This window comes from Anguilla rostrata, chromosome 15 (genome assembly GCF_018555375.3).
Source record: "Anguilla rostrata isolate EN2019 chromosome 15, ASM1855537v3, whole genome shotgun sequence".
Taxonomy (NCBI): domain Eukaryota; kingdom Metazoa; phylum Chordata; class Actinopteri; order Anguilliformes; family Anguillidae; genus Anguilla; species Anguilla rostrata.
Window position 1 is genome coordinate 9808244 of NC_057947.1, and position 20000 is coordinate 9828243.

At 42.1% G+C, this 20000-nt stretch overlaps 1 long non-coding RNA gene across 1 annotated transcript in view; it reads right to left on the reverse strand.

The window, feature by feature from the left end:
• Positions 1-1458: 1458 nt before the first annotated feature.
• LOC135241194 (uncharacterized) overlaps positions 1459-20000 on the reverse strand; it is a 33284-nt gene continuing 14742 nt past the window's right edge. The window contains exons 2-3 of the long non-coding RNA XR_010325926.1: positions 12883-12925; positions 1459-2815 (exon numbers count right to left, since the gene is read on the reverse strand). This is a non-coding gene — a long non-coding RNA (uncharacterized LOC135241194). The remainder of the gene's footprint in view (positions 2816-12882; positions 12926-20000) is intronic.

Genomic DNA, 20000 nt, shown 5'->3' on the forward strand with positions numbered 1-20000 from the left:
ACCATACTTCGGCACATTTAGGTGCTTGTGTTCTTCTGAGGTAGCACCAAGTACTAAAACAAAGCACACACAGCTTACACATTTTAAGAGACCACAGTGGATGATTATTATTAAGTTTCTTTAAAACTGATATCAATATCCTGTTTGTCACTGTTTGCGTTTTGCAGTCACAAGCAAGAGAAGAGCTGTCTGTGTGTCACAGAACTCTTCCTTTCCTAAATCTTCTCCAGTCTTAGTTCTGTTAGCTGGGCCATAGCGGCAGCGGTTTACTCTGTGAAAGCATTCTGTGAAAACGAAACAAAACAATATGCAAAACATCAGCACAGACAAACGAGCAGCAAACGGTCACAGTGGATACGGCCACTCATAAACGAACTGGAAAAAACGAAAAGTTAAAAATTGCAGTGGCAAGTTTTTCGTTGACCTTTCAACTAGGAAACCTTGTAAAGAGGACTTTCAACAACACACATGCATCATCTTGTAATGGTGTGTCACCAAGCCTGTCCCTCCCTCGCTCCCCTAGTGTATTTATATAGACTTTTATCGCCACATCTGCAGATTATGAGGAAACTAATTAACTCAAGCCTCTCGACTGGCTGTTCACTGTTCCAAGTTTTATTTCCCGCTTGGAAGTCAAGAATATAACTTTAAAAGAACCGCAAAACTGTGAAGTGAAAAACTGAAGAGAGTGCTACTCATAGACCAAATCAGCCAAGAACCTAAAGATAATAATACGGTTATAGTATTAATGGTTAGAGAACCAGCCTGGTAACCCAGTGGTTACAGGTTCAATTCCCAGGTAGGACACTGCTATTGTACCCTTGAGTGAGGCACTCAGCCTGAATTGCTTCAGTATATATCCAGCTGTATAAATTGATGCAGTGTAAAAACTTGTGTTGCTCTGGATAAGAATGTCTGCTAAATGCCTGTAATTATTATTATTATTATTATTATTATTATTATTATTATTATTATTAATGATAAATACAATTTAAAAAAATCATTCAAATCTGTTAAGTGTTTAACTGCACAGTGATTGAGATGTGTTAACTTCCTTAGGGTAGTTTTAAAGCCAGTTATGAGAGCATCTATTGGACTAATTTGGCTATGATGCAGCAGCCAGTGAAATGAGCCTGTGTGGGTAACTGAAGGGAGATCTGCATTAAGAATCAGAGAGAGCCCAATTCCCCTGCTGGAGAGGGTGAGAGACCCTCAGGAGTTGGGGCTGGAGCCGTCGCCGGAGGCCTCTACCTACCCCTCAACCGCCACCACCCCCCCACCGAAAACCTCCCGGCGCGGAGACGGGATCGAGGGGCCCGCCGGGCCTGAGTCTGGGGGGGTAGGGGGCGCCTTGGGGAACGTCTAGTTCCGCGGCTTCCGAATTGGGCGGAGCACACGGAGACACTCTGGGTCAACGTGGGACACGAGGCGAGGGTCTCCATACAGCACCCTGATATAAATCATCTCAGTTACTCACGCTTTACAGTCACACCTCTTCTTTCCCTTTATCAAAGTGGGGCTAATAACTCTGCCATAATGGTCACAGTGTTACAAATAATCTTTTAAAAATTACAGAACACATGCACTACACAGGGTCAAATACAGTACACTAAATAAGACCTCATTTTACACTATTCAAGGCACTTTAAGAAATAATCAGCCTAAAGACCTGTCTTTCTTTGCTACTGTAAGACCTCTTTTCACTTAAAGATGCTCAACTTGAGGGCATTTCACGGGGTGGCCATAATAATTCCAGGAATCCTGATCGGGGATCAGTAAGGCTGAAATTTTGGGTTGCCCAAGACTCGATTAACCTTCAGGAGACCGCCCCGTGGGCGCTTTTCGGCTGAGGGCGGGAGCCTCCCGCAGGCTTCGCCCGCCAGCTCCGCCCCTCAGCCGACGGCGCGGTCCGGAACGCCGTTTGTCCCCATTATTTCAGGAAGAGAGACTCCGCCCACTTCACATCATCCGGTCGCTTCATCGCTCCGGGGAAAACAGACGGAAGCTCAGGGCGGGAGCGAGCGCCAGGGTGAATCTCTCTTTCGCTCTGCGGCTGTCATCCGTGAGGCCGCTCTCTGTAAGTGTTAACGGAGTCAGAACGATGTTTTATTGGGGGTGGTCATGCTCAATTCTCTTTCACTCTGGACCAAGTTTAAAATTAATTTTGTTATTTTGCCTATTATGTTGTGGTGTGTTACGGATTTGCCACAGTAGAGGTTTCCTTGGCGTTTTTTATGATTTTGAGTTCATCCTCGATCCGCAGTTATGCAGTCTCAGGTTCTGATGATCCACCGTCGTCGTCCGCGGAGCCGCAGAGAGACGGCGCGATGCCGCCACCGCCGCCGCGCGAACCGAAGCCCTCAAACGGGTCGGCGGGCGTAATTAAAAAGCCATATTTCAGCCGGCGGCGAAGGAAAGGTTCGACAATCAAAGACAACAGTTCTCATTAGCGGCTAATGCAAGGTGTCAATGAAGCTAAATGGGGAGAAGGGACGGCTGTGGCGTGGAGGGGAGGCTTCTCCACCCCCCCAAACCCCCCCCGAGTGGCGCCGCGTGACGAGCCGCCGGCTAATTAAACGATCCCCGGTCACCTGGCTTCGCCGCGCCGCGCGGGAGAGAGAGAGCCCGCGTCTGGAGACGTCCTCAGCCTGTCCGGCGCGGTGACAGGCACGGCGCTCCCGCCTGGACGTCGACAGGAAGGACGGCGTGACAGTTCATTACGCGGCGAAGGATCCTCTCCTCTCACCTCATTAGAATGGATGTGGATTAACAGGGAGCCTCCCGACTGGATCAAGGCTCCTCCGCGCTCCTGACACTTTGAAAAAAAGAAGAAGAAAAAAAAAAGTCACGTTAATTAAAAAAGTGAAGAACACTTTAACTTCAGTTTAAAAGCTACGTACATGCAAACAATGTAAACGGCTCAACACGCGATGCCTGTAATACAACTTCAAAGGTAGCGAACAAACTTAATTCGCAACTCGCTATACCTGAAGTCAGAATGCACAATCCTTGCTGGAAAATAAGTACAGTACGATATTTCATATTTATGTCATTTCTCCACCTTTGCCTCGCTTTAGATGGAAAAGGACTTGCCAAATATAACAATGTGCGCTTCTTCGCCAAATAAAATAATGTGCGAGTCTTAGAGCGTGTAATGCTACACCGTCAAAAGAAAAAGTAACAAGCGCGGCGCGAGCTTTGAAAGTTTTCGGACAGAAGGTCCTCATTAACTGAAAACGTCCAATGAATTCTCCGGCAGAGCTCATCCGCAGAACACCATTTTAATGGGAGGCGTCCCCATATCTGGCTTTCATAAGTTGCGGCGCTGAGATTCCCATAATCCTCGCTTATTATGTACCCTTTCACACGACAGGGCGTAGACGTAGCGTGCGTGTGATTCGCCGTTCTCGGAGCAGATCCGCGGACGATGAGCGCGGTGAGGGAGCGCTTTTCTTTCGCTCTCTTCTGCGTTCGGGGGGCCGGCGAACGGGAGAGCGCCGCGGGAGAGCGCGCCTAGAGGTCGGGGGTTCGTCCCGTCCTGCGAAGCGATTCCCCTCGGCAGGCTGTATTCCAATGACAATAAAGTCTGAATAAAGAGAAATTGAATGAATTGTGTGCATGCATGCGTTTGTGTGTGCGTGTGTGTGTGAGAGTGTGGGTGTGTGTGCACGTGTGTTTGTGTGTGTGAGTTTGCGTGTGAGTGTGTCTGTGAGTTGGGTGTGTGTGTGCGTGCACGTATGTGTGTGTGTGTGTTTGTGTGTGTGCGTGTGCATGCATGTGTGTGTGCTTGTGTGTGTTTGTACGTGTGTGTCCAATAAAAAAATTTTATTTGTTCGGTGGTTTTTACAGAAAGCTGTCACAAATATGCTTTGCAGAGAAACAAGTGGGCAAAAATCAACTTGGATGTGTTTGCGTGTGCATGTTTTTACATGTGCGTGTGTGTATGTGCATATGTCTGTATGTTCACGTGTGAGTGAATGTGTAAGTGTTTGTGCTTCTGTGTATGTGCACGCATGTGTGTGTGTGTTTGTATGTGCATGTATTTGTGCGTTTGTATATCCATATGTGCGTGTGTGTGTTTGTTTATGCATGTTTGTGTGTGCGTGTATATATGTGTGCATGCTATGAATGGGATATATCAGGCCCCCGGCGGACCCATGGCAGACCCCCGCGCCCCCTCGGCATTCTGGGAAAAGCCCGCTCGCTCACATGTGACAGTCACTCCATTAGTCGGGCTGTTTTCTGGTCGAACGGCGAACGCTTTTCCTTTTCCTCTGACGTCACCCGTGGCGTATTTCCTCGTTCCGCGGCGCGCGTCTCGCACGCGGACGCGCCGTCGTCTTATTAACAGGCGCACGCCGGCGCACGCCCGGCCCCTCCCGAGCGCCAGGGCTAGTCAGGGACGTGCCGGAGACAGGCGGCCAAGTCGGAGCAGAACGGGCCACAGGGAGCGCCCCTTCTTTAAAAACCCAGGCTGAGTTAGCGTCTCCCAGTCTACCCCACCCCCCTCCGAAAAGCGGTCTCGAAGCGAAAAGAACACAAGAGCGGGCACGTATGACCGCATGGTACGGCGCTATGTATGTAGGAAGAAGGCCAGGACTGCGGCTGCCACACCCACACCTACTGATGTGGTCCAATTCTTTTTTTCCTTCTCTCTCCCTCTCTCTCTCTCTCTTTGAGGCACCTAATTAAGAAAGCCTGACTCATTTACATGGATATGTTTGATCTAAATTACACTCCAAACCGCACCAAATTAGGATCATCTGCGAATGTGAAATGTTTTTTCTCTCTCTCTCTCTCTCTTACTTTTCCCCCATGCCTCGTAGAAGAGAGCCAGTTCTGGAGGGCACATGTTCGAATGATGAGAGGGATTATAGTTTTTAACATCCTCCTGGGACCTGCTTTTTTTTTTGTCCCCGCAAACTGCGCAGGGGGAAAGTCGCCGACGATTATCCCAGGATCTTTTTATTATCTGCGGTCCTTCTGCCGTTTCTGTTTGGACTGTTATAAAACGGTGAAGTCAGCCAGCCACTAAGGAGCCTTCGGCCTGATGGCGCTATAGTTATTTAATCTGTTTGTTTTTTAGGTGCAGGACAGTCCTCCGGCCCATAGAGGGCATCGCAACCTCACAAGCTTTAGTGAATTAAGCAATTTTGAAAGACTTCTAAGTAATGAGTTGAACTATAGAGTTTCTTTCTTTCCTTTAAATTTAGATGCATCTGTGAATTTGGAGATCTCGTAGAGTCCTTCAGACAAATGTGTTTGTTAACTTCCTGAATATTGACAGACATCTGAGACCCAACCTCCAAAGGAAATGGACAGTGCAGATAAGGATATTGAATATCACTGAAGAAAAAAAAAACTGTCCTGGAATTACACTGTCTAGACTTTTAATTTCTGTCTCTTTAAAAAAAAAAAAAAAAAAAGAGTAAAGCCGCTTGGAAGCTAAACCGTTTCAGAGCTGCGGCATGTGCTTTTGTGTTGTCTGCAAGTGGTTTCATTTGGCCCTTTTTGATAATACGACACAATTGAAGCAAAGTCAGTTTATGAAATGATAACGAAAGGCACGGTTTTATCAGTATGTTTAATGAATGATACCTGAGTGGAATGAGAGGTGGGTAGTCAGGCGCTTAATGGTCCTGGAACTTTTCAAGACCTTCGCCGATAACAGAAAGCATCGCGATTCATCTCTGAGGGTCTGTGAAAGGCCTTTAGATGTGAGAAAGTTTGGCGCTTCAGATGTGAGGAACTTTGAGGGGCTCTTCTGAGGCACTTTCCCGCCACGACGCTCGCGCGCACACACACACACACACACACACACAGATGTGACAGGGAGGAGCCAAGGGGAAGAATTAAAAACCCAGCAGGGTCTGCGACGAGACAAAGCCTAATTAAGCGTGTGTGTGTGTAAGTGTGTGTGCGTGTCTATGTGGGGGTGTGTGTGTGTGTGTGTGCGTGCATGTGAGTGTGTGCGTGTGTGTGAGTATGTGTGTGTGTTTGTGTGTCTGAGTGTGTGAGTGCGTGCATGTATCTGTGTGTGTGCATTTGTTTGTGTGCGTGCATGTGGGTATGTTTGTGTGTGTGCGAGCATGTGAGTGTGTTTGTGTGTGCATGTGGGTGTGTGTTTCTGCGTTCGTGTGTGTGCATGTGTGTGTCCGTGCATGTGTGCTTGCATGCACGCATACGTGTGTGAGCAAAAACCTAATTTGACGGAAAATATTGTATTGTCAAGACTTCCTACTTAAAGCATTGAGTTTTCCCTCAACTTTTTTCCATTGTTCATTGCAAAGAAAGAGAGGAAAAAGAGTTTAAAAAAGTGCACTCAGTGGAACTATTTTTATCTTGGCTTAGCTACCCGAACAGTGAAGTACCAGTCTGTGAAGTTCATCTTTAAAGTCCTTTGTTGTGGGTTAACTTTGTGCTTATGTGGAGACGGTTTTCTTTTATAAAAATTATAATCCACGTTGCCTGGATTCAATAAGCAGTCGTATATCCAAATTGTGATGATGGGATCGAGGAAACCAGATTTCTTAAGTGTACCTTAATGCATCTCTGTTCGGTATTTAGTTATTTGTTTGGGAACTTTGCCCCCCCCCCCCCTAATTTTGACTTAATTTTGGTTGCAATTCAGAGACTTGTGTTTTTGTTAATCCAATGTCCTTTTTTTACCTACCAAGAAAGGCTCGTAAGGTAAACGTGAAACAACCCTGGAGGAGAAATGGAAAATGTTATCTAGAGGCAAACGGTCTGGCTGAAGCTTCCGGAGATTTCTCCCCGAATCTGATTCCTGATTGCTGTATACATACTCACTGGTGCCAAGGGCCTACAAAGGGAGCCGGCTTTGATGAAACATCCGAACGTTTTGACAGGGGATTATGGTTGTTTGGTCTACGCCCATCAGGTAAAACGAGCAGGGTTCTTTTAAACGTAATTGTAGGGGTCTGGCCTACTCTGGGAAGGAAAGATTGTAATCCGTTATCGTACGTCGTCTCTGAGATTGCACTGTGTTGCCTGCCTCTCGTAAGCCATACGCACATCAGGACTTTGTGATTAATAGAAACAGGTTTCAGCACATTTGTTAATGGTGTGGGAGGGGGGGGGGGTAGTCTGCTATAGGCAGGACTTCACTTGGTTTGTAGTACCCAATACCAGTTTTGTCATGTCTAGTTTACACTGGCTGAGCTGAAAAACTATGAGTACAATAGTAAATAACACTGTATATACCGTATACACATAACATGAAGGAAGAGTTCTTTCTTAAGGATCCGATCAGTCGTTGCTAAAGGTAGGCTGCTTCATCAGCACACGGGGTTGGGCCAGTTAGCCAGGTTCCGCTGTCCGTTTGCATCACCGTCGCCGCGACGACGCTCGCGCAGATGAACGGGCTCGGCGGCGCTCTCTGGCGAAGCGCCGCGTCGCGTGGCCGCCGTGAAGCTCACCGCGTTTGTCGTAGCCGGGGGCTCTGGGAGAACACTGACAGAGGCGGACCATGAAAATCCGAGCGTCAACGTGCCCCCCTCAATTTAATAACTGGCCCTCAGCTCAAGGAGCCGAATCCTGACCCTAATAAAAGACGCCTGGGGGGGAAATGGCATCGAGCACCAACTCCTATATCCTGTTGTTCCCTGGTCAAAATTAGATGCTAATTAATTACCATTGGCATCTTTAGCAATGCATGTCAGATTGTGTTTAGGATATCAATCTGTTATCTGATCAAACTGAACGCTCCAAGGCTACCACCGGGTATCCTCGCCACTCTCCGAAACACGCTATAGCCCCTCATATTATTTTTTGCGTGCATTTTTTTCCCTCCTTTTCTGTCAGGTCTGTCCACAAATTTTTATTCTCTTTTACATGCTCCTTGGTAATCAGATCCTTATAACCAAATGATGTCAAATGGCTAAGATGTGAGAACGCACTGTTATGTTTCTCACCGTGTGTTTCTTTGTTTCCGTTTCGTAATGCAATGGCTATATGTCCGTGTCTGCTTTGACTGTATATACAGAATTACATGTCCGATGCTGGGGATCATTAGCATTTAAAATGAAGAGAGTCATAAACAAAGATTGTTTTCTAATATACTCAAAAGAATACTTGCAGGAGCATAAATGTGGCAGGATGATATTTCCTTGTGTTCTTCGCAGCGGTAGTACAGGTCGAAAGCACGGTTTATCAGGACAGTGTTCAGTGTCATTAAACGGAAATAATAAGCACAAGGTCAGGAGATTTAGCGTTATACAGGCTTTTCCCCACAGTTCTGTCAGATTTATAAAGTTGTGTCTGAGCTGTAGTTGACATTAATCAGCATTTTAATTGCCTCTTACCTCAGATTGTGTGGGGAATAAGACCCATTTCCTTTTGTGTGCTCCGTCTTAGTTAAATTAGGTCTTAAGGAGATAGACTCCTCTCTCTCTTTCATTCTGCATTATTATTATTATTATTAGTAGTAGTAGTAGTAGTAATATTCAATAAACAGTATTATTATTATCATTATTTTTATTATTATTATTATTATTATTATTAGTAGTAGTAGTAGTAGTATTCAATGAACAGTATTATTATTATCATAATTATTTTAATTATTGTTTATTATTATTATTAGTAGTAGTAGTAGTAGCAGTAGTAGTAGTACTAGTAGTACCAGTATTCAATAAACAGTATAGCTGTTGTAAGTGGAAGCTGTTAATAATTATGTTCAAATCAGTGGTAATATCACTTCATATTATTTTTCAATATTGTTCAGATGAACTCGAAATACTGATGTCACAGCAAACGCCAACTGTGAATAGCAAGGCAAAGCTGCTGATTAATCAGAAATGAGAATGACCATGTTCACATCAGCAAGCCAGCATATTTAATGGTTTTCCCGTTGTTCTCCTTCCCACATATGAGTACAATCAACATATTTATGCTGTAATATTAAAAGGTTGTTAGTATTAAGAGCACACTTAATACAGTTGACATTGAGAGCCATTTTTCATTGTTAAATCAGGTTCATGGTTTAAGTACTTCTATATGCTCTCAGGTAATGGTTTACCTCACAACCCCTTCATCAATGTTCACATTCTGGAATATATATATATATAAAGTAACCTCTCTGATGTGACTTGTAAATACCCTAATTGCTCTTTGTCAATGTTGATTAATGGATATTCATAAATAAACTTCCTTTAATTAAGTTCCCACCTGCAACTAATGCTCTAGTCTGGAACCAATTAGCTTCTTTTTTTTTTGTTAATACAATCTCCAGCAAGAGCATTAGCGGACATATGACACATTTTTTGCAATCTTAAGTTACAATTTGGTTATTTTGGATGTAGATCCACCTTATTAAGCCAAATGGGCTAAAAACAAATGTGACCTCTTGACTAGCCTAGCAGTAATTTTCTCATATAGAGCAACAGAGGAAGCCATACTGTAACACATTAAAGAAAGTTTTCATACATTATAATTTTTAACTAAATACACCATTTTAAAAGCTCCTTTATGAGTATGTTAGTGCATTCACCAAGTGGAAGTGCCACCGTGGGCACAACTCACCCACCTTAACTGATAATACACTCAGTCCCATCAACTTTGATAGGTAATTACCTTAGCTAATCTTTACTTAGTATGCTATCGTGCTAAGTCGGTCAATTAAAAAAATGTTAGCTCGCCAATGTTAGCACTGCAGTTTATCTTGCCCTGTCTTGCTACTTTTACCCAATCCTGACTAAAGCTAACATTCATCTTTACGTTTGTTCATGAGAGCACATACATAAGTGGAATAAATGTCAGTTTCCCACAATTTTCCCAATCTCTCTCCATTTTCATTTGTATTCCTTGAACACCAGCCTCGCTCAGCTGATTACATATACATACTGTGCCAGTGCGCTTGATCTTCCTCAACTAAGCAACGAGGAACCTTCCGTCCTGGTGGACTCACACGTTCCAAAATGTGGTCTATTTTACCAAACACGAAAGTTTCCTTTTTTTAACATTGGTACTGTAACACGTATGAGCTTTAATTTGCTGAGCACTGCTTTGTCTAACTTGCATCTGATTCATATTTGACATTAACGGTTTGCCAGAAATGAAACTTCGTGTACTTTTTCACCCGACATATCCTCCATATTAAAAAGATGAGTAATTAACACAGCAGGACGTTGACCTTTTCATGAAGACGGTGACACAGTCAATGTTGGCTCTGAAAGGCTTACCCCAAAGTGTGTGTCAATCTTCTGAGTTACCGTTATGCCGAGGTTGTGTCATCTCACCATTTCTCTGATGAAAGCACAAATCTTCCCAAAGCTCAAAACGTAGGCTAGCTAACAAACTGATGTTACACGAGCTACCAAACATGAAGCTGACAGTCTGTTGTCAGTTGACAAGCTGTTAGCAAATAAAGTTAGCCAGATAACACTGCTTTACATCATCTCATAATGATATGGATTATTATTATTATTATTAACCCTGATATATATTTAATTAACACCATGAAATGAGTGCCTAATGTTTTTAAATTTAACAAATGTCTGCGACAGAGTTACGAAATTCAAAAGCATGACCTGAGAGCAGTTTAGAAATGAATTGCTGCTTTGCACCCTACACTTCACTGCAGTGGATGTATGGGGGCATATCAGTACCTTTCTGCAATCAATGATCCTGTTTGTCCCAGAAACAAAGACAACTGCTGCAATGTTTAAAATATGACACTACAGATGATCTAACGTCTGATAACAATGGAACCACGAAAATAGAAATGTAGACTTGATTTGCTTATATCACATCGATAGTGCAGACTGTTAGTATGTATGCTTCCCTAAAAAGGGGAGGGGGGACTATGTAAAAAAAGGGGGGGAGGCTGTAATTCTTACATGGTTCACTCCATATGGATGCAAATACCCTCAAATTAAAGCTGACAGCATGCACTTCAACCTCATATTGTTTCATTTCAGATCCGATGTGCTGGAGTAATGGGCCAAAACAGAAAAAATAGTGTGACTGTGCAAATACTTACACAGTGCACTGTTTTCTATTTGCTTCAACATTTTTACAGCTGGTGGTCTCTCGGGCCCAGCTCAGCCACTGCGGACGGCTACTTTCTTCCCTCTGAAGTCATTGTATGACAGGCACAAGACACAGGGTACACGGGGTAATTATTCGGTACGCTGAAAAAAATTCAGAGCGAGTATACCGTTGCTGAAACCTGGAAAATGGACGGAAAGTGTGTGCTTTCACTTGCAATTCCACTGTGTCATTACTGTAGCATTGCTTTATTTTCTGAACTCGAAATCCGCACGCCACAACAAAGTTGAACGTTAATTGCGTCTCAAACGTTGGATGCAATTATGCACTAAAAGGGATGACTGGTGTAAGTTTAAAGAAGACCTGATCCTTCTGCCCTGCTTTTAATCAAGATCATTTGTCCCGGGCCTTGACAACTTGGACCTGGGCCCCACCGCAACTTTCTATTGTGTTCCAGTTTTGCCTGTAATGGGCCCTGGGCCCACAGGCAGGGGCTATTCTGACTAGCGAGCCCTGTATCGACTGCCGCTGTCTCCCAGCCAAACCTCAGTTCGGGCAAAAAATATTTCAGAGCAGTTTCAGAGCTCGCCAAGCCCCTAACTATGCCAGGCCTATTTCCACAACATATAATAAAGAGCACCTTTGGAGTTTTTGAAAGTGAAGAACCCAGGAACCCGAGAAACTCTTTCTTTTTTTCTTCTTTTTTTTTTTTTAAATAAACCACATCTCTGCAGAATGGACATTTTTTGCTCTTAATATTAGTTGTATATATGAAGCATGGATATTTGCTTAAAGTTTTTTCAGCAAATGGTTACCATAAGTCGGGGGTACACAACTCCGTGCTGGTTTTCGTTCCAATGAATTACCTCAGTTTCAGTCTTCTGACAGCTCTATAAACTATGCTGTACGAGAGCAGAGTAAAACCTTTAGGACACACTCACAGTCGGCAGCTGTAGCTGGTGCCTATACAAATGTCAGAACAAGAGATGACTGAGCTAATTAAATAATTAAGAGCAGAACTTGGCACAAAATCCTGAAATGGATTGGCCTTATTGAGAACCGTGCCATAAGTGTAAACCAGGGATGGCCAATCTTGTGCAGCCTTTTGTTTTAAATGGATTATGTGGGAGCAGGTTTTTGTTTTAGCCCAGTACTAAGGCACCTGATTCTACTTATCAAGGTGTTGACAGAAGACCATGATTAGTTAATTAGCTGAATCAGGTATTATACCCTGTAGTGCTGGACTAAAACAAAAAATCTGGGTCCATACCTGCTCTTTTCAGATAAGACTGGACACCCCTAATGTGAGCAAAATGTGGATGAACTCTACTGAATGAATATGTATAACATCTCCGGAGGGATTCTGGGGCTCTTTATTAATTTGCATACCCTATCTCAGGTAATAAAATACACGAACAAGCAGGTGTTGAAAATGTTAAGCTCTGGGTACAGAAAACATTGTTGGACATCCTCGGTCATGGCTCATTTTCTCCCAGATGAAGCATTATTAACCATGAAACATTTCAAAAGAAATCATCTGTCTTTTGTAAGTCTTCAGGTTTGGCAACCCCCTTTGTCAACACTGAAATAGAAATATCCCTATATGGAAATTAGGCCGTCTCGTGTCTATAATAATGTATGTCATATTTTCATTGTTTTGTATTGTTTATATTTACTGGATTTTACATATTTCTTTCACATATTATTCCCCATGTGCAAAGCATTACATTTTTGTTCTGGACTGTTTAGACCAATGGACTTCCCGTTTACCTTTGGAGAGATACATGGTGTGTTTTTATTCTTACTTAGTATAGAAGAAAATGAGGAATACGATTTATATTTGTTTTATGTTTTGAAAATCGTATTTCAACTTACTTTTCAGCTGAAACCAGTGGTCTCACCCATACAGCAAATGTTTCTGTAGAGAGAGACAGAGGAAAAACTGAATGAAAAGGGTGAAACTCAAACTGTCACATGATCTGTGCAAAGCAAATGATGAGATGTCTTGCCTACAGACAATGCATTTATGTGATGACTGAGCAAGGATCTTTTTTAGCATAAAACCAAAGTGCTGTCTGTAATGTTTCCTGCACTGAAAAAACGTTATCATTTCAAAAGAGGCTTGACGGCAAAATGGAGTAAGCGGCGACTGGGGTTGAGTACGTGGCCTGTGCAAATCCCTACCCCCGCTTTCTCCTTGCATGTTTATTTCTCAAACCGATTTTTCGAGACGATAAATGACCACTGAATCTAAAAGGAACATCTCTACCTCTGTAAAATCAATGGCAAAATTGTATATTTATTCCATATTTAGTCACAGATATTGATAGTAGAATGTGGTATAATTATACAAGAATTATTTAGCTATTCAGTGAGCAGTATTTTTCATCGTTGTATTGTCTATCATTGGGCTGTTGTTGGCTTTATCTTGTTTCTATGACGGTATACAATTTTTTGGTGGTTAAATTATATTGTTATGAACTCCCAGATAGATGCTATTGTCCAATGTGTCTTTCTTGGTATACTGTAGGTGCAGATGAGACCGCATTGAGGGCGTGCTTGTTAAATGGATGACCTGCGTGACAATGGTGGCACTTATAAACTCCGTATTTTTCATAGTTTTCTTATACTGTCTAGTAATAAAGCTAGAACAAAGAGCTTGTTGTTTCCAATCATAGTTTGGTTGCAAGAGTATTGAACGTATGAGTTGAGCAATCTCAGGAGGCCAGTGTCCTGGCCACTGTGGGGCATGTGCGAAGGGTTAAACCAGAATTGATGGCATGGAGCTAGCTAGCTACCTTTCTTACAGTGGAAAACATGTGAAGGGCTTCCAAATCAATTAACAAGGTAATTACAGTCAGGTGTTGCTAATGAAGTGAATGGAAAAAGTCAATTTCACCTGTAAATCCTGACATATAAAATTGACATTAAAAAAAAAAAAAAACTCTGCATTAAGAAAAAAATTAATTAACTGGAAACACATTAGTAAATGAAGATACTATACAAAACACAAGATTCTTCTGCTTCAGCAGCTGCCCATCAAAGTTTTGAACTGTATTTTTTGTTAATCTCCATGATTCGGTGAACAGAAGTATGACCAGGTTGACGCCTTTAAGGAAAACAGACGGCAACCTAGAGATGAAGAACAATGAAAGCTTCCCCTGTAAGATGTTCACTGTTTGGATGCCAGGAATATTAAATTGCGCAAACACAAAAATGATGGTCCCTCCAAAGCTGTGAAGTTTCATTCCATATCTATAAATATGCACACTTTCAGAAGGACCCTCATCGACTTTGTATGCTTGGCACAAATTTCATTTAGTGAGGTTATTTTTGGAGACAAATTGCTGTAGCGTTTTTGCTTGGCAAAGACACTGATAATGTAAATAAATATTGCATCGGTGCTCTTGCTGCTGAAACAAATTTGGTTTATGGTGGAACTCAGTCTGAGCTGTCTACCACCATGATGTGCCAAGTTAAATTCGGCAAGACAAGGTCTAGGTGCGTCCCAATGTTTTTCCACTCCTCATCTCCTTTACTCCACTCCCCCACTACCACTCTTCTCCTACCCCGAGGTATGTGGAGGAAAGAATGGTAGGAGATGAGTCGGGGAAAGGAGAGAATGTGGAGGCGTGAAGAAAATTGGGACAGCTTATCTGCTTCTCTGTCATTCAAAGCCAACATTGACGATTGATGAAATAGCCCTATCATAAACATTATAAACAGTCCCAAAGCCAATCACAGATCTTACACATAGTCCGCCCATTTAAAGATGAAGTTTCAATTACAAATTGTTTCATGTACAGTAGTCTGTACAAACATGAACATGTCATTGAGGTTTGTGTTGAAACACTGATTAATATGTAATCAGTAACATTTGAGCAATGTAAACATCTCACAGTATACGCAAACAAAACAATTTACTGTAATTCCAGAATCCTGATTTGTCCGATGGCTGAACAGACAGAGCTCTAACTCACCTCAGAAACTATGGTAATACTGTGACAGGCTAATGTTTGGAAATTTGGGGGAAGGAGGACACAAATATCAGTTTCTGGGGCACAGAGGAGACGAGGTGGTAGTGGAGGAAAGGCGGCTATATTTTTTGAGTACTGGAACGCACCCTAGGTGTGAAGTCTGGTCATATAGTTTTGCTCTAGAATAGTGATGGGAGAACTACATATCATGATTTCAAAAATTGGTAGAGCTTCAATTATATATCAATGACTGACTTGTCTGAGCCAATAAAAAGGTGTTTCTCTGCACACGACGTGATTGGCAGTAGATGGTAGCTCCGCCCATTTTTGTTTTGTGTCATGGTGCCTTAAGCCGGGCACCCACCGCACGCGTATCGACCGCGAGCGCACTACGCGCGTATTACGCGCGTAACTGAAGCGTAGTTGAAGTACTGCTATTACAACGGCAGCGGGCGACGTCGTCTCCACCAGATGCGAACGCGTCGCGTACCGGCTGCGAAGCTCGCACGACACAAGCAAACTGAAGCGTAGTTTTTCGCTTCTGTTCTATTTTTTCGGCTTGTCGCGCGTCACGGTGGCCTGTTTATACACAGAAATATGCTCTAAAATGCTAGGTATACATGCTCTGATTTATATTTCATCCTAATATTACTGGGGGTGTGTCCCTAGTTACCTCCCAGATATTTTATAAGCAGCAAAAAAATACAAGCCTTTTCGTTTTGTAAAAATAAATAAATAAATAACTGGAACCTGGGGAAAAGGCAAACTTAGTTTCGCTGTCTTATTTTGCGGAGGGGGTGGGGTAAATTAGAAAATACACCACAGAAAATCGTAGCCTATTGAATGACGTAGAAGTGAATGCACCGAGCAGTGGTTTGTTAGTTCGAGTGTTGGAAGGTAGTTTTTAACCAACCATTGCTCAGCCTATTTGACTTCTCCGATGTCTTCGTTCGCCGTGCTTTCAAAAAGGGCTTGTTAATAAAAATCAGATAATCCACAGATCTTTAAAAAAATCAGATTATTTAGTGGTCTTGCCGATGAAAATGCACCTATTTTATAAATGAAATTGTAAGCAAGCCTTTATTGCACTTGTACTTCAAAGCTTCCGGTGTTCATGGCGTTGTGGTGTTCATATCCCTTCAAGATTAAACTGTTACTGTCTTTTTCATGATTAGCTGATTTTACTAAATCTGATCCTATAAATGTTTTGACGTGAATGACAAGACAACACGGGAATTCCCAATGGTTGATTACGGATTATTTATTATTATTATGATCATTACATATTCTTCATGAAATTGGCACGCTTGTTAACCAAGCAAATAAATTAATACAGTTTGAGATTGATTGTTATGCAGGCTACGTTGCGATTTAAGTTTATGGTAATTCTTGAAAGCGTTTACTTTCTCACGTATTTACGAGTTAACGAAATATTACCAAATTAACAAACTGAAAAAGGTCTCTCACCAAAGTATTCACTTAACCCATAATCAACAGTCGTGAACAAACGTGAAATACACGATGTAATCCCACTGCAGACTGCGAGAGCTACTAGGAATATAGAGTTTTAAGCAAGCCTTTGCGCGACACAAACGGAACGGAACGGTGGGTGCCCGGCGTTATTCTGCAGGCAACAGCCCAGAACATCCACGGTGAACAGGAGGGACAAATTAAATTTTACTTCTTTATCCTAATGTACACATTTTTGTTCTAGAAACCACCAGCTCAATAACAAACCATGTAATGTTTTATTTAGTAGTCTGCAAAAGATGGCAACAAACAGAGGTAAAACTAACCTGTCAGGTAATGTATAGCATTAGCAGACAAAAGGTAGAGTCAGTCTAATATGCTTCCAGGATGGCAAACATTAAATTGTATTTCTGAATTTCCAAGCAAGTTATGCTGCTATTTTAAAAGTGTGTAGTCTGCAACCCTTCCTCCTGACCTGAGGAAGAAACAGACAGACTGTTCCGTTGCTGTGCGTGAATCACTCACTCTCTGTACTAGGCCCTCCAGGAGGCAATACCAAATAATATGGCCCATCTCAGTGTGAGTTTTCCACACACATGAGTCACTGCTGTTGCATTTTGATTTACATTTGACTGTTGATGCAACTCATACCCATTGCCACTAGGGCGAAAACTTGCATACTGCAGCTAAACACATATAAATGCAATGAACGGCACTCTCATACACTAGCAGACTATTGTGTCAAGATAGTAACATTCTCATGTGACTCACCTTGCAGATCAAAAAAATAAAAAATAAAGGGTGGAGCCCCACTAAAAGTAAGTTAGCTTTCATAAGCAGATATGAACAGACTTTATTACACCATCAGAAGATAAGCATTTTTTAATAAAAAGTGATGTGATGACTCAGAATGAACACGGTTCAGCTGAGCTCACCTGTGCTGATCACTACTCAGAATGAACACAGTTCAGCTAAGCTCACCTGTGCAGATCACTACTCAGAATGAACCCCGTGCAACCAAGCTTACCCACGTAGAAGCAAGCTATTTTAAAACTCTAGTGTAGTCTGCAACCCTTCCCCCTGACCTGAGGAAGAGACAGACGGACTGTTCTGTTTCTGTGCGTGAATCACTCACTCTCTGTACTAGGCCCTCCAGGAGGCAATACCAAATAATATGGCCCATCTCAGTGTCAGCTGAGCTCACCTGCGCAGATCACTACTCAAAATGAACACAGTTCAGCTAAGCTCACCTGCACAGATCACTACTCAGAATGAACACAGTTCAGCTAAGCTCACCTGTGCAGATCACTACTCAGAATGAACCCCGTGCAACCAAGCTTACCCACGTAGAAGCAACTCAGAAAGGACACTGTTCAGCTAAACTCTTCTCTTATTTTTCCATTTTGATATTAAAATGCTTTTCCGCACTAATACAAAATCAGCAAAGGGCTTGAGGTTTTTGATTTTTGTGTTTTCTCTCATCTTGCTGCCGCGGTCAAACACGTCCTGCCGAGCAAAAGGCTGCACCTACTCAGTTTAAACACGCCGGAGAATGTCAGCCTCGGCTCGGAAATTGCCGTAAAGGAAATAAGTACGGTGAAAGAACAGGAGGGAAATATGTCTCCGCCCTGAGCGTTTCTGCTCCCAATCACTTGAATTGACCACTAGACCCATGTGAGAGGGGAAATAATGAGAAATCTTTCAACAATCTGGGGGCCATTTTGTCCTCTGTATTATTGCTCATCAACAGTAAGTCTCCAATATCCAAAAGTGCACGCGCGCTGTGTACAAGTGTCGCAGCCTTTCCCGACAGATAGGTATTTGTCTTTACCCAAGGCGGGACTCAAAGAAGAGCCTTGCTCCGAAGTTACCTGACAAATAAAGCCTCAAAATCTCTTCAGCTGTGAGGAACCAACTAACATACTGTAAAAAAGGTACTTCTTTTATAATGCATCTGTAGAAGTGGCATCCTTTCTGAATTTGATATCTTCACATCCCAGCAAAGTTACACAGAGATGGACTCTGTCATAGTGAATGAGGTTCTCTTAGCATTCAATAAATCCTCAGCCCAAACAATCATTCCAAGATCAAACAGGCTGGTATGTTTAATGCCGCATGTCCAAATCTGTCAATCACCTGGAGAACAGTCCTCCTCATTGGCTGCACTGTTCAGCTTCATTTGCCATATTCTGACAGTGATCTAGAGGAAGACATTTCTTTTGAAGTGGTGCTAGATAAAGTGAAGTTTAGTTTTGTGTGATTAAACCTGAAGTACAAGTAGATGGGCTCCTCACTGTGAACTGATGTGAATTATGACATCTACGTACAGTTTTTTATCGTCTACCAATGCTATTCTGAAGCAATGTAAAACTTGATGGTTTATGGTCTAGGTTTGGTTTGCTTTGGTTTGTTTTATGTATGGACGTTAATGAAAAAATAAACAAATATGCTGCTATTTCCCAATGCATGCTTAATTTCAGACATTTTGTTATAAGTTTTCATTACGAATAGTGCCAAACTTGTGAGTGATTAAATCATAATATTAGGCATAGACTTTCTACAATTTTCTATAATTAATTACTTTGCTCTAATCATGCTTACGTTAAAGATGTATATATGTATATAACTACCTGGCTGCTCAGGATGGTGAACCTAACACTTACATATGGAGTATGTTTGGTGTAAATAATAATAATAATAATAATGATGACGACACCAACAACAACAACAACAACAACAATAATAATAATAACAATAATAATAAAGCACTCAATTCAAGAATTACAATTCAAGAAGTAACTTCCATATTTGATCATACAAATATTGAACCACAATGAAGCAGTATAATCTAGAGGAATTTCTGCACAAGTACTGCCTGATAGAGTAACCCGGCATGACAGACAGAAGATCCATCTTCGGCATTCACAGGGAAATGCACACACTCAGAAATATTCAAAATAACGCTTTCCTTCAAAGGCCATAATTTGCTCTTGAACAAAATATTTTAGATTCGCAACAGAATAGCTATATTCCGAGGGCTTCAAAATGTTACCATTATGTTTCCCGGGAAATTTGTGCAATTAAACCATTAGGATTGTATGTCACACTAAGCTAGATTAATGACTTGATTATGTCAGGAAAAAATGTTTACACAGACACTGGTATGCTGTAAATAAACAGATACAAATAAAGGGTATCATAACATACTGGTTTTCAAAATGCAATTAAGCCGGAAACCTCACAACATTCCTCTGGGACTTATTACTTCAACCAAAATCAGCATTCATAATGATTTAATTCAGCGGAATGTTTGTGGAAATTGTGGTGTTTCCCATCTAATTATTTATTTCATTAAATCCACAAAGGATAGACGTGAAAATTAAAACATTAAACAGTAGCGGCCCTGTTTTTTTCCTCAATTGAAAGTTCGAGGTGGTGCTTGTGAAGGAGATTTGCTCGTACGAATGATTCAGCCATCGGAGGGCCTTCTGAAATGCCCGCATTGTTAAAAGCGCTCCACGCGTTTTGCTCACATGGCGAATGTCG